Below are 23919 nucleotides of genomic sequence, written 5' to 3'. Positions count from 1 at the left end.
CAGCCTGGGCGACAAAGCGAGACTCCGTCTCAAAAAGAAACAAAAAAACAAACAAACAAACAAAACAAAACAAAACAAAAAAGACCTGGAGCATCCATCTTCAGGTCTCTAATGGGCAGCCTTATGACACAAAGTCTCTGTGCAGATCCAAAGCCAGGAATATGACCGATAATTAGGGACCACACAGAGAGATCTTTGTTAAGGAAAAAAAAATGCTAATTGATCTGCCACAGATGAAATTTGCTGTTTCAGGAGCTGGTGAGTTCCCCATCACAGGAGAACTCATGCAAGCAGAGGCTGGAAACCAAACCTACCTGTGATTGAGCTGAATGAGCCCAGATCTCTTCTATGCTTCCGATTTCTCCTAAAACCTTTAAAAAGTAGCTTTTAAATCCATCATTACTCTTAAAATCTTCCTCTATTTATGTGATTAGAAAACTCCTTCCATCACATATATAGTTCAAGGAGAAAGTTCATCCAAGTCCCCATTCAAATGATCACAAATTCTGAATCAGTGGGTTTTGAATTAGTGGGGTTTCCCGGGAGAATTCAAATGTTCCACCCAGGAGACATGAAGAAGAAGGTTCTCGCCTTCTCTGGGAACACAGCCCAAGAAAAGAAGAGGAGATGGCAGGCAGGCTGCCTCTTGTGCATTCCAATAGACCCGCTGCCTCTCAGAATCTCAATGTTCCAGCCCCAGAACAGTTGGTGAAGATGGGATTTCAGGGAAGGAGTGAAAGCAGAACTGCCAGTCATTCAAGCATCCGGTGCTGGGGAGGGTGGTTTCTCCAGGGGATGTGCCAAGTCCGGGGCCCTGACCTTTCCTGCAGGCTTCCATCAAATGTCATCACTTCCACGAGGCCTGACCTGACCCTTGCTTCAATAACTCGGACAGTACCCTGAGCTTCCTGCATACACAGCGCTTTCATCCTGGCTAGTTACTATCTGTCTCCCTGCACCACTGGGACAGAAGTCATGCATGGGGCCCTTACTATCTGGAATGGAAACACTTCATGAGGTTACAGGGATCACAGGCAGGAGTTGCCCATTTCCTCTTGCTCCTTGGATGCTCTGAGTGCTTTTTTTTTTTTTTTTTTTTTTTTTTTTTTGAGACGGAGTTGTGCTCTTTTTGCCCAGGCTGGAGTGCAATGGAGCAATCTTGGTTCACTGCAACCTCTGCCTCCCGGGTTCAAGTGATTCTCCTGACTCAGCCTCGCGAGTAGCTGGGACTACAGGCGCCCACTATCACGCCCGGCTAATTTTTGTGTTTTTACTAGAGATGGGGTTTCACTATGTTGGTCAGGCTAGTCATGAACTCCCGACCTCGTGATCCGCCCACCTCGGACTCCCAAAGTGCTGGGATTACAGGCGTGAGCCACCGCGCCCAGCCAAGTGCTTTTTGATCTAACCAGTTGTGGGTTATTTTTAGAGCTTTGCTTTATCTCCACCTCTGAGCCTCACTTGACCCATTTCTGGTTGCCTGCTTCTTATTCTCAGAACTGTCTTTTGTCCCCCTCCCATCTACTGGCTCAGATAACCTTCCCTTAGGGTTCCAGCCTCCTTGGGATTTGCCCAGCCCCTGCACTGCCTAATGAGGGCTCTTCACCTGTCTGGGTTCTTCCTTTTCTGCCAGGGCAGTCCTACTTGCTCATACTCTGGGCCAGCCGAAGAATTCTCCCTCTGTCCTCCAACTGTCCTGACATGCTGAGAATTCCATGGAGGCAGAAACTGTGTCTCACCCCTCTCCGGATCCCCGACCCCTACAACAGTTGCCTACAGCAAGGAGTTCAGTGAAAAAAAAAAAAATGTCAAATTAAAATTGAACTGAAAGGCAAAGAAAAGTAAATGCTTTCTTCTGTAACGCAAGATTTTAGGAAGGAGGGCTTAAGACAAATCAGGGGAGTGGACTAAAAGATTTATTGTTTACAGTTTCCCTCCCCTTCTCCTAAACAATCATTCATTGGACCCTACAGTTATGTATTAAAATGGCCCTCAGGGATGACCAGCAGTGGCCAAGGCCCTGGCCCAGCTTGATGCATGCATGGGTTGCACCACAGGGGAGCACCTGCCTCTGAGCCTCCCTCTCTGGAATTGTCCAAAATTATCCTCTTGGCTGTGAGCACCATTGGCTGGCACTATGCAGTGACCATCCTCCCTTTCAGAATGCTCATTGCATCTGGGTCTTAGGGGAGGGGGACAGAGGCAGCCTAATGCTCTGTTATTTGTCCCACAAACATGATTTCACTTGAAATCTGATTTCCATTTGCTGAATGCCTCCACGAATGGGCAGGAGATTGCTATGTTGTTGCATGTCACACTGAATTTGGCCAACTTCAGAAATTCCCTACAGAAGGTGTCTTCTTGTTAAATCGCCAGGTCTTTTGTCATTGTAACCCATCTAATCATCAACATTCAGTTTCTTCTGTTCACTAGTCCTCTTGCTTCCCCATGTATAACAAAATTCATGCAATCCCAATGGAGACTGGTTTGGATGCAGTTTAATAGCCTTTCATCATTGACTTCCAGCCCACTTCTCAATGCACAGGTCCAACTTGGGACAGAATAATATATTGCAACCAAGTTCAGCTCAAGACCTATTTGTTGAGTGCCCGCGATGTGCCAGGCCCTGTGCCAGGAGCTAGAGACATAGCTTGCTTAGTGGCTGACTTTTCTGTTGCTTGCATCACAGAATCTAGGGGCTAGATTCATATAGCATTAAACAAAGGATGGGTACAAGTGCTGTTCATCTAGGACTTGGAATCAGGGACATCACTCTAGGGTTTCCATTCAATAAAAACACTTTGTACTAGACCTTGTGCTTGGTACTAAGGAAATAAAATGAATGAGACAATTTCTTTTCCCAAGGAGCTCACAATCTGGGGATGGGAGAGATGGATGAATAAAGAGAGGATTGCAGTAGTGTTTGATGGATGATGTGATAGAGGAAAATTTGGGGTGCTGGGGGACCCCACGCTGCACAGATTAAGGAGGAATGACAAATGTGAGAGAAGGCTTCCCAGGGTATGTGACATTTGAACTGAATCTTGAGGGATGAATGTGAGCTTGCCAAGGGAATGTAAGAAGTAACATCTAAACAGCAGAAGCAAAATTACAAAAATGAGAGGAGGCCCACAAAGTTCACGGAACACTAATTACTTGAACATCCAAGGGAAAGAAGAGAAATAGATGCATTTGGAGGGAAGATAAGAGTGAACTTATAAGAAGTTCCTTAGGTTAGCTAAGGAATCAATCTATTGCCCTAAAATGCTGGTATCCAGGAGATCAGTTAGAAAGCTTTTGTAATAATCCCAAAGGCAACTTATAAGCGTCCAAACAAAAGGAGTAGTTGTGAGAAAAGGGATAAGCGCATTCTTTGTTTTTGAGATGGAGTTTCTCTCTTGTTGCTCAGGCTGGCGTGCAATGGCGTGATCTCAGCTCACTGCAACTTCCGCCTCCCGGGTTCAAGCAATTCTCCTGCCTCAGCCTCCTGAGTAGCAGGGATTATAGGCGCCCGCCACCACTCCCAGCTAATTTTTTTGTATTTTTAGTAGAGATGGGTTTTCACCATGTTGGCCAGGCTGGTCTCAAGCTCCTGACCTCAGGTGATCCACCCGCCTTGTTCTCCCAATGTGCTGGGATTAGCAGTGTAAGCCACTATGCCCGGCCGGATAAACACATTCTAAGACACCTTTTGAAGATGAAAGCTGCAGGATTTGACGATGCGTTAAACATGGGAGGTGGAATAGATAAGGATAAAATCAGAGATTATGTTTCCTGCTTGAGTGGAAGGGTAAATTACCAAGGCCTGTAGAACAGAACTGACAATATAATAATAATAACAATAATAATGGTATTTTAAAAGAATCACTAATGTGAGGGACTTGTAGGTAGAGTTTTTAAAACTCCTAAATAAAATTAAAAAGCAAGGACAAAGCAACAAGGAAAAAGACCTATATAGAGAACAACAACAAAAAGGAAATCAATTGAGAAAGTAAAGGTATTTTTAAAGATGAATATAGAATATCTACAACAGAAGCAATAATCAAAGACTTTTTTAAAAAAAAAAGAAGAAAAAGCAAAGCTTTCTGAACTGAAATCAAAACTGAATACATAGACAGAAAGATTCACCAAGTTGAGAATAAAAATAAATAAAAGAAGGAATATTGAAATCTTTCACCAGAGTCATATTTCTGATTATTTATTCTTACACTTCAAATATCTTTTGTTGTATATATTTAAATGCAAAATTATTTTGTGCCTAAAAGTTCTTGAAATTATTCTTTCATTATAAAGTTGGCATTCTGTCAATACAACCCAAGTTTTCCAGATCTTGCTAGCATGTAGAAACAAATGAAACTACCGCTTTTGTTCTCACCCACTCATGCAGGAGCTATAGACTCCTCAAAGTCTCTCTCTGCTAGATTTAGGAGTACCCAGGTGGCAGGGGTTCAGTTTAGCTCATTAACAAGCTCACTTCTAGTGGATGTACCTCCTGTTCCACGAGACATCTATGGGCGAGCTCCAGATGTTCTAGTACCATAATTTATCATCAGACTTCTATTGGGAACTGACATGCCTATCTGGTGCCACTGCTCTTCTTCTAGGTTCATGAATGACATTGGTTTATGCTTTAACTTCTCTTATAATGTCTATGTCTGTTTTCATTATCAAGATAACATTGGCCTCATAAAATAAGTTAGAAGATGTTCCCCCTTCCTGCCTTTATTTTTTGAGTTTGTGTTTGGCAGAATTATCACTGAAGCCATCCAGGTCTGGAGTTTTCTTTTGTGGGAAGATTTTAAATTATAAATTATATTTCTTATATAAACTTATATGACAGTTCATATTTTCTATGTGTTATTCACAGTCAGTTTGTGTCCTTTTTTTTTTTTTTTTTTTTTTTTTTTTGAGACAAAGTCTCACTCTGTTACCCAGGCTGGAGTTCAGTGGCATGATCTCAGCTCACTGCAACCCCTGCCTCCCAGGTTCCAGTGATTCTCGTCCCTCAGCCTCCCGAGTAGCTGGGACTACAGGTGTGCACCACCCCACCTGGCTAATTTTTGTATTTTTAGTAGAGATGGGGTTTCACCACATTGGCCAGGCTCGTCTCGAACTCCTTACCTCAAGTGATCTGCCTGCCTTGGCCACCCAAAGTGCTGGGATTACTGGCGTGAGACACCATGCCTGGCCTAATTTGTGTCATTCAAAGACTACGTTTATTTCATCTAAGTTGAATTTTTTGGTGTAATGTTGTTGGAATTACTTCCTATACCTTAATGTCTGTAGGATCTATAGGGCTGTCCTTTTTCTTTCATGATACTGGTAATTTATGTCTTTACTCTTTTATTCTTGATTAGTCCAGCTAGAGGTTTTATTGATTTTGTTGATCTTTTCAAGGAAACTGTTTTTCGTTTCATTGATGTTTCTCTGCTGTTTATTTTCTATTTATTGATTTCTACTATTTAGTTTCCCTACTTCTGCTTATCTTAGGTTTAATTTGTTTTCCTTTGTCTAGCTTCTTAGGTTGAAATTAGATAATTGAGATGAGACCTTCCTTCCTTTCTAATATAAACATGTAAAGCTATAAATATCTCTCTAAGCACCGCTTTAGCTGCATCCCCCAAATTTTGACATGTCATATGTTCATTTTCATTCAGTTGAAAATATTTTCTAATTTCCCTTGTGATTTCTTCTTTGATCCCTGGGTTATTCAGAAGTGCACTGTTGAATTTTCAAGTATTTGGGGAGTCTCCAGGTACCTTGTTTTGTTATTGGTTTCTAAATGAATCGTGTTTTGTTTACAGAATGTATCCTATATGTCTCAATCTTTTTAAACTTAGTGATACTGTTCGATATCCCAATGTGTAGTTTATCTTGTTCTAAGTGCACTTCTCCTGTTCTTGGGTGGCAGTTTTTATATGTGTCAAAAAGGTCAAATTGGCTGATAATACTGTTTGGGTCTTCCATATGCTCACTTATCTTCTGACTAATTGTTCTATTAATTATTGAAAGAGGAATGTGGAAATCTCCAACTACGCTTGTGAATTTGTCTATTTCTCCTTTCAGTTTGGTCAGTTTTTCCTTCATATTTTGAAGCTCTGTTATGAGGTGTACTTAGGATTATTATACCTTCTTGATTAATTGACTCAATCATCTTTGTGAATATCCCTAATAACATTCCTTCTTCTGAAATCTGCTTGTCTTGATATTAATATAGCCACTCTACCTTTCTTTTGATTAGTGTTTGCATGGTATATCTTTTTGCATTATTTCAGTTTTAATGTATTTTGTTTATATTTAACATGTATTTCTTATAGACATAATATACTTAGGTGTTGCTTTTTTAACTATATGACAATTTCTGCCTTTTAATTGAAATACTTAAACTAGGCACACTTTTATGTAATTATTGACATGTTTGAATTTAAGTCAAACATCTTGTTTGTTTTTTTCTGTGTGTCCCATTTATTCTCTATTCCTTTTATCCTCCCTCACTGCTTTTCTTTGGATTGGTTTTTTTAATATTCCAATAGTACTATGGGCTTATTAGTTATCACTATTTCATAATGGTTTCTCTAAGATTGACAGTATGCAACAGTCTACTTCCCAATAATGCTAAATCACTTTATATATAAAATATAGAAACTTTGTGACAGTATATTTTCATTCCCTTCTTCCCATTCTTTGTACTGTTACTGCCACACATTACACTTCTATATACGTTAAAATGTATACATTGTACTACTTTTCCTTTAAGCAGACAATAGTCTTTTAAAGAAATTAAAAAATGATAGAAAAAGTATTCGATGGTCACTCGTGTATTTATTCTTTCTAGCATTCTTCATTCTTTTGTTTATATCCATGTTTGCATCTGGCCTCATTTTCCTTTAGCCTAAACAACTTTCCTTAATATTTGTGCTGGCCACCAATTCTTTTAGCTTTTGTTTATCTAAAAAAAAAATCCTAGGCCAGGCATGGTCGCTCATGCCTTTAATCTCAGCACTTTGAGAGGCAGACGAGAGTGGATCACTTGAGTTCAGAAGTTCGAGAGCAGCCTCACTAACATGGTGAAACCCTGTCTCTACTAAAAATACAAAAATTAGCTGGGCATGGTGGTGCATGCCTGTAATTCCAGCTACTCAGGACAATGAGGCAGGAGAATCACTTGAACTCAGCAGGCAGAGGTTGCAGTGAGCTGAGACCATACCACTGCTCTCCAGCTTGGGTGATAGAGTGAGACTTTGTCTCAAAATAATAATAATAAAGCAACCCTTATTTTTCCTTTATTTTTGAAGGCTGTTTTCACTGGATATAGAATTTTAAGGTGATAGCACTGGTTGGCTGATCATTTCAAGTTATCATTCCATTGTCTTCTAGTTAGTTTCTGAGTAAAAGTTTGGGACTATTCTCATATGGGTTCACTAGTATGTAATGTGTTTTTACATTCTAGTTGCTTGTAAGATATTCTCTTTATTACCAGTTTTCAGCATTTGATAATGATGTGTCTTGGTGTGGTTTTCCTTGTGTTTATCCTATTTAAGGCTTATTGAGTTTCTTAGGTCTATGTGTTCATCAAATTTGGAAAATTTTATGATTTTTTTTTCAAATATTTTTCTATCCACTCCCCACTGTTTTCTGAGACTTTCATTATTCAAATATTAAATTTTACATTGCCCACAGATTGCTCAGCCTCTATTTAATTGTTTCAGTCTTTTTTTCTCTCTCTGATTCACTTTAGATGGTTTCATTACTTATGTCTTCAAGTTCACTGGTGTTTTCTTCTGCAGTATTTAATCTGCTGTTAATCTCATTCAGTGAACATTTTATTTTTGGTACAGTATATTCAATCTCTAGAAGTTTCATTTGGTTGTTTTATATCCTTATTATATTCATGTTTTCCTTTAAATCCTCTGTCATATTCATAATAGCTGTTTTTAAAATTTCTCTGTTAATTCCACCATCTCTGTCATTTCCAATGTTGTTTTTAATGATTAATTTTCTCCTAGTTATGGGTCACATTATCCTGCTCCTTAGATTGTCTACTAATTTTTTATTGCATGCTGGACATTGTCAGCATTATGTTGTTAATTCCTGGATTTTGTTGTCATCCTTTAAGGAATGTTAAATTTTGCTCTGGCAGACAAATAGGTTGCTTACAAATCAGCTTGATCCTTTCAAGGGTAAAGCAATCTATGTGTCTGTGTATGAGTACAGGTATGTGTATGTGCATGTGTATAACAGGTTTAAAATATACCTTACTCTAGGGCTGGTTTAGCTTTATTACTAAGGCAAGACATTTGGGGTTCTCTTCTGAAATTTTCTGGATATTTACAGACCTCTCCATCCTGAAAGGTCAGAATTTTAGCTTATCCTTGCCCTATGTAGATTCTGAGAATTATTCAGCTTATAATCCTCTGGGCACTTTGTCTACCATTGGGTACCTTAGGATTCAGCCACAGACTCCAGGGGACTGCCATGTGGATACTTAGAGCTCCTTTTCTGTAAATTATTTTCTGCAAATTATAACTATTTCATCATCCTTCTCTTTGATGTCTGTTTCTTCAAATCAACAAGATTTGGGTTCCCTTTTATTGAACCATGATCCAGAAAATACCCACAGGCAGAAATCTGCAGAAACTGTAGGGCTCACCTTGTTTGCTCACCTGCTCACAAGGATCACAATCCTGCACTGCCAGTTGTTCAATGTTTGAAAACAGTTGTTTTATATCTTTCATCTAGTTTTCTTATTGTTTATATTGGGAAGGAAATCTGATCCCAGTTACTCTGCCATGGCCATATGTAGAAGGTACACTGCTCCTCTTCCAGGAATCTATGGGATACAACATGGATTTATTTGTTAAGGACTCCTGTTTCTTGCACTTCTCTTCTAGACTATTGTAACAGCTTTCTAAATGCCTGTTCTAACTCCAGACTCACTCACTCCATACTGCTGCCATAGTAATGTTTATACTAATTGAATTGCATGGTGCCAAACGCACTAAAGCAGAAGTGAATAAATAACTCCCTTTACCTTTTGCATTATACAAGGATCCCAAGGACATAGCACTGGTTTCTTACTTTTTTGCCACCCTTTTAGGAAAATAGCCCTTTAAGTTTTAAATTATAATTTGCATGCTCTCCAGAAGGCTTGTATTTGAAAAATTACAGAGAATGGGCCAAAAGGCAAATTCCAATGATAGATAACACATTGTCCTAAGAATGGTATTTTCCTCTGGTGACTACCATTTTCTCTCCAGGTCACATTCATTGCACTTGGTATCTTTATCCTTACTGATGAGCCTTCTAAGGTCTCAGGCAAAAAGGCTTTTAGCGAGAGAAAGCTTACCGTCTCACAAGACATGTCCAGCCATATCCCAACCCCTGCAATGGACACAGCTTGAATTATCTCCTAAGAGACCCTTTAGCCTCTGTTCACATAGATCTAGAATCCAAACAGAAACACTCATCCTAAACCTGGGATTCCTTCTCCATGAAACAAGACTCTACTTTTCTTGTTTAATTCTTTATTGTCCCAAATTATATTTGCCTGATTGACACTGTGGGCCTTGATTTCCTTCCTGTTTGCATTAATTTGCCTCATGCACTTTTGCCTATCCCTTCGCTTCTTATTCTTTTTTCCCAACTTTGTTTTAGTTGATTATCTTGTAAATAGAATATAGTTGAATATCATTTTAAATCCAGTCTGAGAGTCTTTATGTTTTAATAGAGGAATTTAGTACATTTATACACATTGTAATAACTAGTTATTTTGTTTTTTCCCTCCTGTCATCTTGTCATTAGCTGTGCTGTTTTTTTTTAACTATTGGTAAATGGATTCTATTTTCTTTGAATTTATCTTCTTTAATGTATTAGAAGATAAATGTTGGCCCTAATTCCACTATTACCAACCTCAACAGTTTTCAAAAATAGTTTTCAATTTACATTCCCCTAATTATCAGAATTGAGTATGGATTGGAATCTTTTGAGATCATTTTATATTAGATGAGGAGTTAGGCACACTTTTACTTTCTTTTTCCAACTACATTCTTCATGGTTGTTTTAAAGAAACTAAGGTTTCAGAAAGATTATTTTATTATATTATTCTTATTTTACATCGTGTAAAATTTTCTCCAAAATAAATGTTAGAAATTTGGATAATACCTAGACATTTAAGAATTATTTATATTTATCTTCATTGTTCAGTTGCATTGTTCTCCTCTCAACCTTTTATGCCGTGATTTTTCCATTCTTGAACCTTTCATTTCTTTCATGTCTGCCTCTGCTGTGGAAGGTGTTCAAGTGCCTTTTGCTTAGCAATTGTAGCAAAGATTGTTAGTTGTCTTCTCATTCTCTTCTTCCTTATTAACAGAGCCCTGATTTCCTTGGGATATAATAAGCACTACGAAAAACAAAAACAAAAACAAAAACAAAACAACCACATTTCTCACTTTCCTTTGTGGATGGGGTGGCCAATACAATAAAAGCAAAGGTTTTAGGCAAGGCTTGTAGAAAAGCTCTTCGAAGCCACCAACCACCAACTTAATTGAAAAGTACATTCTTTTTATCTTTTTCCCCTTCCTCTTTTTTCCTTCCTGGAATGGGGGCATAATGGCTGCAGCTCTGGCAACCATCCTGTGACCATGAGTGAGTTGACTTTGAGGACAAAAGCCACAATAAGGGGGGTGGAAAGGAAAGATGGAAGACGCCTGGGTCCCTGATGACCCTGTCATGCTACTACTTTACTTATTGCTAAATTTCATGTTACATGAAAGAAAAATAAGCCTCTGTATTTCTTTTTCTTTTTTTGTTTTTTTGACAGAGTCTTGCTCTGTCGCCCAGGCTGGAGTGCAGTGATGCGATCTTGGCTCACTGCAAACTCCACCTCCTGGGTTCAAGCAATTCTCTGCATCAGCCTCCTGAGTAGCTGGGATTACAGGTACCCACCATCACGCCTGGCTGATTTTTGTATTTTTAGTAGAGATGGGGGTTTCACCATCTTGGCCAGGCTGGTCTTGAACTCCTGACCTTGTGATCCACCTGCCTCAGCCTCCAAAAGCACTGGGATTACAAGCGTGAGCCACCACGCCCAGCCAAGCCTCCATCTTTCTTAAGCTGCTCTGATTTCAGCCCTTGTTATTAGCAGTAAAACATAATTACTAGCTTTATAGCAAGGAATGGGGGGAGGACATTCCAGATTGAGAGAACAGCAAGAGCAAAACCATGGAGGTGTGAAAATATGGTAAGGTCAGGGAATAACAAAATGTCCAGAGCAGCTGGAATTCAGGATATATGGTAAGAGATAGTCAGAGAGGATGTCAAAAAAGTAGGTAGAAGGCAGTTCTCAAATATATTCCTTTCCAAAAAGTAGGGTAAAATCCAAATCATTTTATCTGGTGTTCAAATCTTTTCACCACCGGATTCCCTACTTTTCCAGACTTATTAACTACTTCTCATATACAGATGGACACTGACTCATGAGTTCAACTTACAATTTTTTGACTTCACGATGATGTGATAGTGAAACGCATTTGGTAGAAACCATACTTTGAATTTTGAATTTTGATCTTTCCCTGGGCTAGCAATATGTGGTACCATACTCTTGCTCGATGCTGGGCAATGGCAGTGAGCTGAAGCTCCCAGTCCAGTCACATCATTGCAAGGTTACAACAGATATTCTACGATGTACTGTGTTGCCAGATGATTTTGCCCAACTGTAGGCTAATGTCAGTGTTCTGAGCACATTTCAGGTAAACTAAGCTAAGCTATGATGTGCAGTAGGTTAGTGTATTAAATGCATTTTTGACTTACAATAGTTTCAAGTAAAGATGGGTTTATTAGATGTAGCCCCAGGAATCCAGGAGCATCCGTACTTGGAATGCCAGACACATGGAATCACTTGGCATTGCTACAATTCATGAGTAGTTTCGACTTTGTGCCTTTGTACTTGCTTTTCCCTTTCCCCACCTCTCTGCCTGACTAATGGCTGCTTAGCACTTTAGACAAAGCCCGAGATTATCCCTGCCCCTTGGCTCTCCACTACCCCACCCATCTGCTTTCTGTGTTTCTCCTGTGGCTTCCCACAGCTTTCTATTACTACTTCTCTAAGAGATCTTATATTCCACTCAGGGACTTATCTGCCTCTGCTCTGAGATCACAAGCTTCTAAAGGGTGAGAACTCTCTTACATTTAATTACTCTGCTCCGTAGTTAGCAGAATGCCTACTACATACCAAATGTGCAATAGGTAATTGTTCATCAGGTAAACAATTGAGTGAATAAATGGGATGAAAAGCTTTGAATGCCAGGTCAAGGAATTCCAGCTTCGTCCTGCAAGCTGTGGGAGGCAGCAGAATGAAATCACAGGCGTAAATGTGGTTGGAATTCTGCTCTCGTGGCCAGTATGAAAGAGAGACTGGGAAGCGGGGAAAGCCTGGAAGTGGGGAGACTTGTCAGGACACAGCTGGAGCAGCTCCCAACCAGGGTCCCTGCCCTGTCTTGAAATGGTTAAGGTGGCCAAGGCACACGCCTCTGCAGAGGAGAAATTTCCCTGTCCTTGCCTAAGTGAATGGCTGGGATTAAAGTGACAGCCCACCTTAGTGATGGCGGCATAATTGGTTGTTCAGCTCTGTCCTTGTCAGAGCGCTGACAGTTCTGCAGATGCCCTGCTCAGCTCTCCAAAGGTTAGCCTCAGCTGGTGTGGCTGTTCATTAATCATTCCTCCCTGACAGGTCTTGGTGCAGCCCACAGCTGCCACGCCAGCCCCCACGGTCCCCACCCCACCCAGCCAGGCTGGAGGCAGTCTGAGCTCCTCAAGGGACTGGTCCCCACAGAGGGAGACACACGGTCTGTGCCCCTCCACCACACTGCTGCCACTGCTGAATGAAGAACACTGATAAAAGAATTTCCCTGGGTTCTCTCTTCCTGGAACTAGGGTTTGAATCACCTTACAAGCTCTCCTGACATCCTTGACTTTATCTGCTGCTCTGTTCCACACTCACAGAAGCTTCTTACTGAGAGGAGGGCAACCCTAGCCCAAGAGTTCCAGAAAGACAAGAAGGCCAATGGATCCAGGATACGTGTGCTGAGAAGACACAGGACCTGGCTTAGGGCCTGAATCCTGGGCAGAATGTGCATCACCTCCAAGCTGTGAATTCCACACGCTATAAAAGATGCTTATGAACCACTAGTTATGACTCAAAACAGGACAGGTGTATTTGTACATAAGTTGGTTCTATGTCAAGAATATTAGGGAAAGGATTATCCTTCTGGTCTTTGGGGCAGAATAAGCTGAAAGCAGGCTGGGGAATCTAATTCCCTTGGCTCAAAAGAGACCACTCCTTTCCTCTGCTCTCTCCCTTGCTCGCTTCCTTTCCCTTCCACCATCAGCATGGTGGGTGGACTGAGCCAAGGATGGTGGATGGGATTCTAATCAAACCAGTGAGGTTGAAGGAAGGCTTGAGGGGTCCAGGCAAGTAGGGAGAAGAGAGGACAGGGAACAGGGCCTGGGTGGGGACACAGCAGAGGCTGTAGTGTGGGTCAGGAAGTATGGGCAGAGTGGAGGGTGAGGTTAGACTTGGGGTGATATGGTGGGGCTGATTAGAAAAATCCTTTGCCCAAAAGTCCTTGCCTAAGTAAATGGCTAGGATTAAAGTGACATAGACCAAGAATGTAAAACGCCTTTCTGGGCTTTGGCTCTCAGGATGCCCAATTCCTCAGGACCTCCTCCCACTGTCTTTTCTCATTCCTTTTCATTTTCTTTGATTTTTCATCCCCTAATTTGGCCATTTGGCTCCCCTTCTTCCATCTGCTACCTTGGTCTGCTACATCAAGTAGATCTGATCTTGCTCTCAACTAACCAGATCCAGAATTAGAAATTCCATTACAGTTCCCTGCCCAGCCTTCCTTCAAGAGCAAAAGCATGTTCCCAAGTCCCGGGTCTGGCCTCCAGGGCTGCCAGTTAGTATGTGCACAATGCAGGAGTCATCATTTCCCCCCATCGATTAGCTGTCCCCCAGCAAAGTTTCCAGAGGAGCAAACAAGGACGCTGGGAGATTAGCATTCAGCTGGTTTTTCAGACTCCAAACCACAAACACCTGCATTTTCACATCCAAAGAACCCACACATAGTCAGTTGAGAAACCAAGAGAGTACAGGCTGAGCTCCCCCAAATTCACGCCCAGATAAATAAGAGACCTTTCTCAAATGCTTCCTGATGACAATCAACATCTCCCACGTGTACCTAGCAGCCTTTCACATACATCCTTCTGCTTAATATTTACAATAGTCTCTCATGGAAGATAAGATTATCCACATTTTCACTTGAGAAAACTGAGGCTGAGAAAGGATCAGTGCTCAAAATCATACAGCTGGTATACAGGCCCCTTAATGCTCAGAGGCAAGTCCCTTGAGTTTACAAATCCTACATCCTTCCTTCTTATCACGCTGTCACTAAGGGGCTTGCTGCAGCTTTAAGCCAGGGCTTCTCAACAGCAGTACTCTTGGCATTTGGGGCCAAGGAATTCTTTGTTGTGGGCACTGCCCTGTGCCTTGTAGGATGTCTAGCAGCATCCTTGGCCTCTGCCTACCAGATGCCAGTAGCACCTCCTCCCCAAGTTGTGACATCAAAAATGTCTCCAGACATTGTCAAATGTCCCCTGGGGAAGGGGGACCAAAATCACCTCTAGCTGAGAACTGCTGTGTTATGCTCTTCCACTCTGTGTCACTCTTCACATTACCTACCTGAGGCAAAGGGCTGTTTTCCATGCTTGAGACAGACCCTCCTCATACACGAGAAGTCAAGGACTATAGCAAGGTCAGATGCCTATGAAAAGACTGCTTGGCAATGATAATGAAGAATGAGAAGGGCATTTTGAGCAGAAATCCAGAAGACACATATTGTTGGGGAGGGGTATATATTGGGAAGTTGTTCCAAACTGCCATCTTTTAATCTATCCATCATTCTCTCCATCTTCTGATTCATTAATCCATCCATCATATGTCATTCTACTCATTTTACGTCCATTCCCTGGTGTAAGGTCTGTGCAAGGCACCAAATGGGAGAGAAAAGTCACCCATGGATCCTTCCCATGGGGCTGTGGAAGGCAGCTGGAGCCTCAGCTCTGCAGCAGTAGACTACGTAGCCTGAGCAAGCCTTTGGGCTTCAGTTTCCTAAAACTAAAAATAATATGTTCCTTGTAGAATCATAGTGGTGACTTAATGAGCTAATGTATGTGAAAAATGCTTTATATGCGATACCAATATTAGCTGTTTTTATGGACAGAAGTTATGTTGGACAAGTACAAGGAGACCGTCGTACTTATTTTTTTATTTTTTATTTTATTTATTTATTTATTTATTTTGAGACAGAGTCTTGCTCTGTTGCCCAGGATGGAGTGCAGTGGTGTGATCTCAGCTCACTGCAACCTCCACCTCCCAGTTTCAAGCAATTCTCCTGTTTCAGCCTCCCAAGTAGCTGGGACTACAGGCATGTGCCACCATGCCCAGCTAATTTTTGTATTTTTGGTAGAGACAGCGTTTCACCATGTTGGCCAGGCTGGTCTCGAACTCCTGACCTCCAGTGATCCCCCCGCTTTGGTCTCCCAAAGTGCTGGGATTACAGGCGTGAGCCACTGCGCCCGGCCTGAGACTGTAATATTTAAAGGATGCAATTAAAAATGGGCAAAAGATTTGACAAGGAATTTACAGAAAAATGCAAATGGCCAAGAAATATAAAAAGATGTTCAAACTCACCTGTATTTAAGAAAATGGAAATTAAAACACTAAAATGCCATTTGTCACCCAGCAGATAGTAAAAAAAAAAGCAAAATATTTATATTTAGCATCTAAAAGCTGGTGAGGGTGTGAGGAAACAGGCATTCCTATACTTCACTGATGAGCTATATCCCCACATCCTATCTGGAAAGTAATCTGCTAATAACTATAAGAATTAAGCATATTATATCCTTTGGCCCAGAAATCACACATTTGTGACTCTTTCCTACAGAAACTAAAACATCACTATAAAAAGATGTGTGTATGAAGATTACGGACCGGAAGACAACAGGGAAAGATTTGAATAAATGTATAGAACATTATGAAGCCATTTAAACGAAAGATATATGTGAATTGGCATGGAGGAATGCCCATAATATATTATTAAGTTAAGAAAGGTAATTGTGTATGTGCAATGAGAGCACATTTAAATATTAGTAGAAAACCCCTTTATGTATGAATATATAAATGAATATGTTAGTGTGAACACAAAGAAAGACATTGGAAGATGCAAACAAAACAAAACATTGCTTACACAAGGAGGTGCTGGGGAGAGGAGGACACTGGAGAAGAAGAATGGGGAAAACATCACCCTTTACCTTACATGCTTCTGCATTTTGATTTTGTAATGTGAAAGGATTATGGCTCATCATAAAGGAACAGGAGAAGGGATGTAGAAATTCCGAGCAGGAGATTCCTTCTCCATGGAGAAGGTGGCTGGGCAGGACTTGAAAGAATGAGTGGACTCAGGACCTCCCCAAATTGAGGGCGGGAGAATCAGTCCTGAGCCTCGAAATGAGAACTCCGCATTTTAGGCCATGGCTGAGCTTACACAAATGCAGGGAAGCTGGGTGGGGAACACTCTCAGTCCCGGCTAGGCTGGGCTTAATCCCAGATAGAAAATGAATGATTGTCCAACGACCAGCCCTGGGGGCTATGGAGACAAGGACGAGCAAAGCCATGGTCATCCTGAACTTGGTAAAGACCACGTAGTGAGTGGGTTTTAACTTCAGAATTCCTGGCCAGCTGAATTCTCCACCCAGCAGCCCTTCAGAGGGAGTCTTTTCTGCATCCCCCATTGATGCTGGAGGAGAGGAGAAAAGAAAATCACAAAGCCAGTTGGAAAACCTTCCTACTTTGTCTTTAGTATTAAAGAAATGCAAAGGTGATGAATTAGGCAAATTGGTTGATGTCAAGTTGTATCCATCAGAATGATTCAGAGCCCAGAATGAGTAATAGTAATGGGGAATAGCTGTTACTAAGAGTAACCAAATTAGCATTATCGAAAAAGACAAAGGAAAAGCAGGCAGCCAGCAGGCACTCTGTCCCTGAGCCTGCCCCTCAGTTTCCACAGCCCAGCTTCTGCATGGAGCCCACCCTAACTGGGGGGCGGCTTCTTGCCTAAAGCATTCCCTGTGGACTTGGAGCTTTAACAAGATCAAAGAATATTCACATCCATTTTCTTATTTGATCACATTCTTAGCAGGCCAGTGACATTGGCTCCATTTCACAGCTAGGGATCCGAAGCTCAGAGAAGTGAAAAGGTCTGCCCAGTGTCACGGTCACATAGCTGGTAAGTAACAAAAACCTAGCTTTCAACTCAGGACTCATGAATCTTAATCCAGGACTTAAGTGCCTGTACTTTCTACAGAACGTCCATTTAAAAAACGAAAAAGAAAAAAAAGGACCTACTTTTTTTCTTTAGCCATTCATTAGCAGTCAAAAGTAGGAGCTAGGTGGATGCGTGGAGAGGGGAAAGGGAAGAATATGAAAGAACTCTACAGGAGGATCACAGCTCCACAAAACCTCCCGGTGGGCCCGGACCAAGGTGCCTGGGTCTGCTGGACATGTTTAGGACGCTTGACCTCTGCCGGCCTTTTGAGCTCAAGAAGTCTTGCTTTGTGCCAAGTGACCCCACCACATTCCGTTACAGCCAATTGGCCTAAGGCAGCCCCTGAACCATCAAGGGCAGCTGGTCCACAGGTCAGCCACAAAAGATGACCAGGACCAGATCCCCTCTGTATCAAGAATTTGAACAGGGCTGGGCGTGGTGGCTCACGCCTGTAATCCCAGCCCTTTGAGAGGCCGAGGCCAGCCAATCACGTGAAATCAGGAGTTCAAGACCATCCTAGCTAACACGGTGAAACCCTGTCTCTATTAAACATACACAAAATTAGCTGGGCATGGTGGTGGGCACCTGTAGTCCCAGCTACTTGGGAGGCTGAGGCAGGAGAATTGCTAGAACCCAGGAGGCAGAGGCTGCAGTGAGCCGAGATCGTGCCACTACACTCTGGCCTAGGTGGCAGAGTGAAATTCCATCTTGGGGAAAAAAAAAAAAAAAAAAAAAGAATTTGAACAAGAAACAAAGAGAGAGGCTGCCATTGCTAGCAGGACCATGGTGCACAGCTGGGTGTGTTCACTTCCTGGGGCAGCCAGGACACATGAGCACACATTGGGTGCCTTAGAACAAGACAAACATCTTCTCTCATAGTTCTGGAGGCTGGAAGTTCAAAACCAAGGTGCAGTGGGGCTGTGCTCCCTCTGAAGGCCCTAGGGAAGACGCCTTCCTTGCCTCCTGGCCTCTGGAGTCTGCTGGCAATGCTTGGTGTTCCTTGGCTTGTGACAGCATCATTCCATTACCTGCCTCCAGCCTCATGTGACCATCTTTCCTCTGTGTCTTTTCATATAAGGACACCAGTGATAGGATTTAGGGGCCACTCAAATGCAGTATGACCTCATTTTAGATTGATTAACTCTGTCAAGACCCTATATCCGAATAAGTTGATATTCATAGGTACTGAGAGTAAGGACTTCAACATATCTTTCTGGAAACACAATTCAAGCCACAATCCTGGGCCACAATAGTACAGTAGAGAAGGCCCACGGACAGCTGCCTCTGAGGCCCCCAGATCTCCCTTCAACTTAAAACTCCCTGCAGCTCCGGCCTCAGGGAAGCTGAGCTGTCAGCCATGGGTCCCTGGGAGAGCCCTACTTTTGAATCCCCAGGTCCCGCTGAGAGTCTCCTTCCAATGCTCCCCCATGCTTCTTTCTGATGGTTTGACAGGGGTTATTCCTTGCAAACAAAACAGACCAAAAATAAAACTAAGTTTAATGTTTATTTTTCTGCCATAAATTTGCTTAATTCTATAATTTAAAAGCACTAAGATGCTTCAGAGGCTCCTTTTGTTGGGAAGTAGAATATTTCTCCCATGTGCTGGCCCAGCCTAGTCACTGGGATTTTTTTTTTTTTTTTTTTTTTCTGAAACAGCCACCTCCTGTCACCAGGATAAACAGAGACACCCCAAGGAAACCTGAATTAGAATCACTGGTGCATTCCTAAGAGGACCTTGGTTAGACCCCAAAGAAATCAGACTAGGACACAACATTCTTTTAGCAAGCCATGAAAAAGCTGCCTCCAGAGAGGCCAGCCTGCCTGAGTCATCACTGTGTGGGAAGGACTGGAGCCAGCTGTCCCGCTGGCGGGGGTCTGAATTTCTCTGCAAAGTCACACTTCAAGAGAGTCACACAGTCCCAAGTTGACAGCTGAGGTGGGAATGGCAGCTCTACTCTTTCACCCTTCCCTCTCCTCCCTAGTCATCCTCCATCCTTTCAGGCTGAGAGCTCTCCCATGCCAATCCACACACTCCTCTATTCATGGTGAAATGCTCCCCTCCCCCAGGCAGGGGCCCTAGAGATGGTGCTGGTTGTAAATATCCTGACTGTGTGCAAGGAGAGGAGACAGGAGGTCCTTGCACTCTGAAATGATCAGCTTCCATGACTGTAATTATATAAATTACATCTAAAATTTCCTATAAATTCCATATGTAATCCTACAAATTCAGTGTGTGTCTATCAAGAAGATTGGTATATTTGTGTGTGAGAGAGAGTGTGTGTAGAGAGGATTAGAGAGAGGATAGGGGGATCCAATGGTTTAGAAGCTCGCGAAAACCCTCTATCTGGCCCCTCCCTGACTTCATGAAGCCCTTACAGCCTCACTGAGCAAGCAACCCCTACATCTTGGAAAAATTTCAGATCCAATGCTACGGCAATCACTGCCTATTCCCCTTGTATGACATAAGCTCTGTACTTCTGTGGGCAAAACATACAAATCACAGTGCTTCCCCTTTACAAGTGAAGCACGCACAAGGAGCACAGGGAAGTCTGGAAAGCGGGTGGGGCTGGGGGTTGTCAAGCCTGATTCCTGATCCTTCCATGTACTTTTAGGACCCTGCTAACCCTCAGTGTGCCCTCGGCATCTCTGCCCCCCTTTAGGAGGTCTCATCCTGACCTCAGGGAGGAGGAACTTCAACTCTAGCCAATTCTTGGCTAGATGCAATTCTTTGTGATGCAGCACCAACATCGCCATGTTAGTCAGACCTTGACTTTTTTTCCCAGTTTCTGGCTGAGCTGATGCCCTGCTCCCTCGGCTTTCGGGGTTTTTTTTGTTTGTTTGTTTTTCTGGAGTCCTATCTACTACCACAAAACTCTTAGACTGGAGTCCAGCTTGTTTTTTTGTGCGTGTTGCTTTGTTATTGTTTTTTGAGACGGAGTCTCTCTCTGTTACCAAGGCTGGGTGCAATGGTGCGATCTTGGCTCACTGCAACCTCCGCCTACTGGGTTCAAGCAATTCTGCCTCAGCCTCCAAGTAGCTGGGACTACAGGCGCCCACCACCACGCTGGATAATTTTTGTATTTTTAGTAGAGACGGGGTTTCACCATATTGGCCAGGCTCTTCTCGAACTCCTGACCTTGTGATCACTCACCTCGGCCTCCCAAAGTGCTGTGATCACAGGCGTGAGCCACCGCGCCTGGCCGAGTCCAGCTTGTTTTTACCACGCTACTCTGTCTCCCAGGGACTGTGGTCCCAGGTTAATTCAGATCAGAGGCTGAGACTTTGACAGCTGCCATAGCCCTCTCTTCCACCTGCAGAGTGTATCAGGCAGGGTGAAGGGGAGGGGTGGCTACTCAGGTTCTCCCTCCTTGCCCTTCTCCATCTGCCAGTCCCTCTACGGTGACCCAGCATATGCCCTGCTGTATTCCAAGACAAAACAGATTTCACAATATGTGGCCGGCACAAAGGTGAGTTGTCCTTGCTACTGTCTCAGGCCTTTCCCTCAAGATAATCCAGCCCTGAACACTCAGCAAACAACTGGTTGTCAGAATGTTTCCCAGGGTGGGAATGACCAGAGAACCCCATGCTGTTAGTCCAAGGTTTCTGGACCTAGAAGGGCCCTTAAAATCAGCCAGCCGGATACACCATTTTACAGATGAGAAAACAGAGGTCCCCAACTCTAGACCAAGAGGAAGGTAAGATCAGCAGCAGACACATATTCATCAACTGCACACGTCGAGGGCTACTGTATACCCAGCATTACAGATACAGCCTCTGCTTTTGGAGGCACGGTGTCCAGAGTAGGACAGAGCTGACACACAAGTGCAATCCACCAAGGAAGTGCTGTGATGGGGATGATTTGGAGACACGCTGTCCAGAGGAGGACAGAGCAGACATGCGGGTTCAATCCAACAGGGAAGTGCTGGGATAGGGATGGCACATGATGGACATGAGAGCCAGAACACAGGCTTCCAACCCCGAGGAGCAGGGAAGGTTGACTGGGGGCCAAGAAAATGTGGTCTGCATCCTCAAGACAATATTTGCTCAGCATAAGGTGTGAATCTAGTGTTTTTCACCTTTTCATTTCCAGTGCTAAACCAAAGACATCTATGATGGCAGACTGAACCAGAGAATTCGTTATGAAAACTGCATGTTGCATGGTCTGAGCTTGATGGCTTATAAATGGGAAACAACCACTGCCTTCAAACATGCTCCTCCCTGCCCCGCCATGCCATCTTGGGGAGAACTCAGAGCTTTCTTCTCACTTGCAGTCATGAGAATGTTCTCTGTTGAGGTAGTTAAAACTTACTTCCATGTATTAAAAAGGCCAAAGTATCCAAATAAAAATTGCCCAAATTGAAACTTCTGTCTTGCATATGATTCAAAGCCACTTCACTTTGCCAGGCTCAGGACTCATCCCTGGGGCTGAGAAGGGGGTGTGGCCTACTGGACAAGGAGAAGGGGGCGTGGCCTACTGGACAAGGAGAAGAGGGCATGGCCTACTGGACAAGGAGAAGGGGGCGTGGCCTACTGGACAAGGAGAAGGGACGTGGCCTATTGGACAAGGAGAAAGGGATGTGGTCTATTGGACAAGGAGAAAGGGATGTGGTCTACTGGACAAGGAGAAAGGGATGTGGCCTACTGGACATAGAGAACGGGGTGTCGCCTACTGACAGAGAAGGGAGTGTGGCCTACTGGACATAGAGAAGGGGGTGTGGCTTACTGGACATAGAGAAGGGGGTGTGGCCTACTCTTTCCTTGCTTTTCCCTTTTTTATCCTCATCCCACTGCTGTTCTTGGCTACTCTAGAATAGAGGCAAGAGAAGTAGGGATTATAAGGAAAGAGTGAGTCTTATCTTTAACTGGTCCTACAGTCCTCTCTTGGCCAATGCTGGTTAGCATTAATGCTCTTAATGTGACAGGCCTTCAAATGCTGGCTCTCTCACTGGGAAGTTTCTACTGGGACGTCCACCCTCCATGGTCTCCTGATATGAGCAATGTGCCCTCTGGCTGACCTCTTGCAATTTTCCTCTTACCTCAGGATCTGCACTAAAGGAGTCCTCCTGCCTGGAAGGTGGAACGTCCTCACCACCTAGAACTGCCTAAACCGAGCTGTCCTCCATAGCAACCGCTTCCCTCCTGAGATACTCACGTGCCTTTGCCATGCTCCACAGTGACATACAGGCTGCTCATCTGCTGTCCTACCTTTGCCCTCACAATTGCAAATGACTCCAACTACTACTTGCCTTCAGAATTCCCCAGTCACCAGTTTCTATATTCACGTGCCAAGGGACGCATGCCAAGCTCTCCAAGCACTCTCCCACTCTGCTTCACTCCCGGCCATCACTGGGTAGGCTTGGAAGCTTCTGCAGCTCAGCAGTTGTCCAGTTGAAGAGTGAGATGCCTGTCTGCACTTGTGCAGGCATTTCACGCTCTGAGCGGCCCTCTTGGAAACCTGTTACTTGGCTTGGGGAATGAGGATACCCACTCCTCTTATTTTCACCATGGGGCAGGAAAGGAAAAGGCACAGCTCTCCTTATCAAGCCAACAGCTCATATACCTCTCAATTTCCGCCTTCAATCTACTCTCTAGTTCTTCTGTCTATATGGACTGAGGATGGGCAACAGGGAAAAGACGGGTCAGTTTGGCTCCTTTTCTGGAAGCCCCAGAGAGTTTATCTGGTAGCAACTGTTTCCATCTATTTCCATCCAATATTCCTGCTATTTCAAGATAGGAGGAAAGTCATGTTAACATCCTATTTCACTCGAATCATTGCTTTCACTGATGAGGGTAACTGGTGTAATCCCTAGACTTTAGAAATCATGTAGCCCATCTCCCTGCTGTGGCAGAGAGGAGAGCCTGGGGTCCAGAAAGGGGAAGATTGGCTTAGCAGCCCAGGGACAACCCCCAGAAACCCTGACCTGAGACTTATGCCCCATCCCCTGCTTTTCCCTTGATTGTCTCCACCAGACCAGTGAATCATCTCACCGGAAACCGTGTTCAGCACAGTCCTTTGCTTACTGAAAGTCAAGGCTTCTGGAAAAGCCGAGGCTGAAGCTGTGGTGCTGACTAGGGGCTGGGGGCGGGGAGTGGATCCCTGGCTCCAGGAAAGGGAGCAAAAAGCTAATGCCAGGCAGGTCAGGAGCCCTAAAGGGGAAACGTGACAGTAATTAAGGAGGAAGCTGGCCTTCTCATCCTGGGTCATGACCACTCCCTATAGTGTCTGTCGAGGTCACTTGAAGCGGAAGATTGTATCCGGCCAGACATTGGAGGCACAAGCTCAGCAAAGTGTTCAGGACAGCTTTATTTAATTCCCTGTCCATATGGAAATGCCCTGCACTGAACGGTTTGGAAGCCACAATTGCATTAGCCGTCTGGAGCTCCCATAAGCTCAATCAAGCCATAATCAAGGATCTTCTGTGATTGTCCATTATCTGCGTCTCAGCCAGAGAGGCACGTTCTTGAGGGAAAGTGATCAGAGAGCTGCGTTCTTGGCACTAATTACATGCTAGCCTGCATCTATGTCCCTCCCACGGCC

Source organism: Pan troglodytes, chromosome 1 (genome assembly GCF_028858775.2).
Source record: "Pan troglodytes isolate AG18354 chromosome 1, NHGRI_mPanTro3-v2.0_pri, whole genome shotgun sequence".
NCBI classification, from domain to species: domain Eukaryota; kingdom Metazoa; phylum Chordata; class Mammalia; order Primates; family Hominidae; genus Pan; species Pan troglodytes.
The sequence above is the reverse complement of the archived record's forward strand: the minus strand, read 5'-3'. Positions refer to the sequence as shown.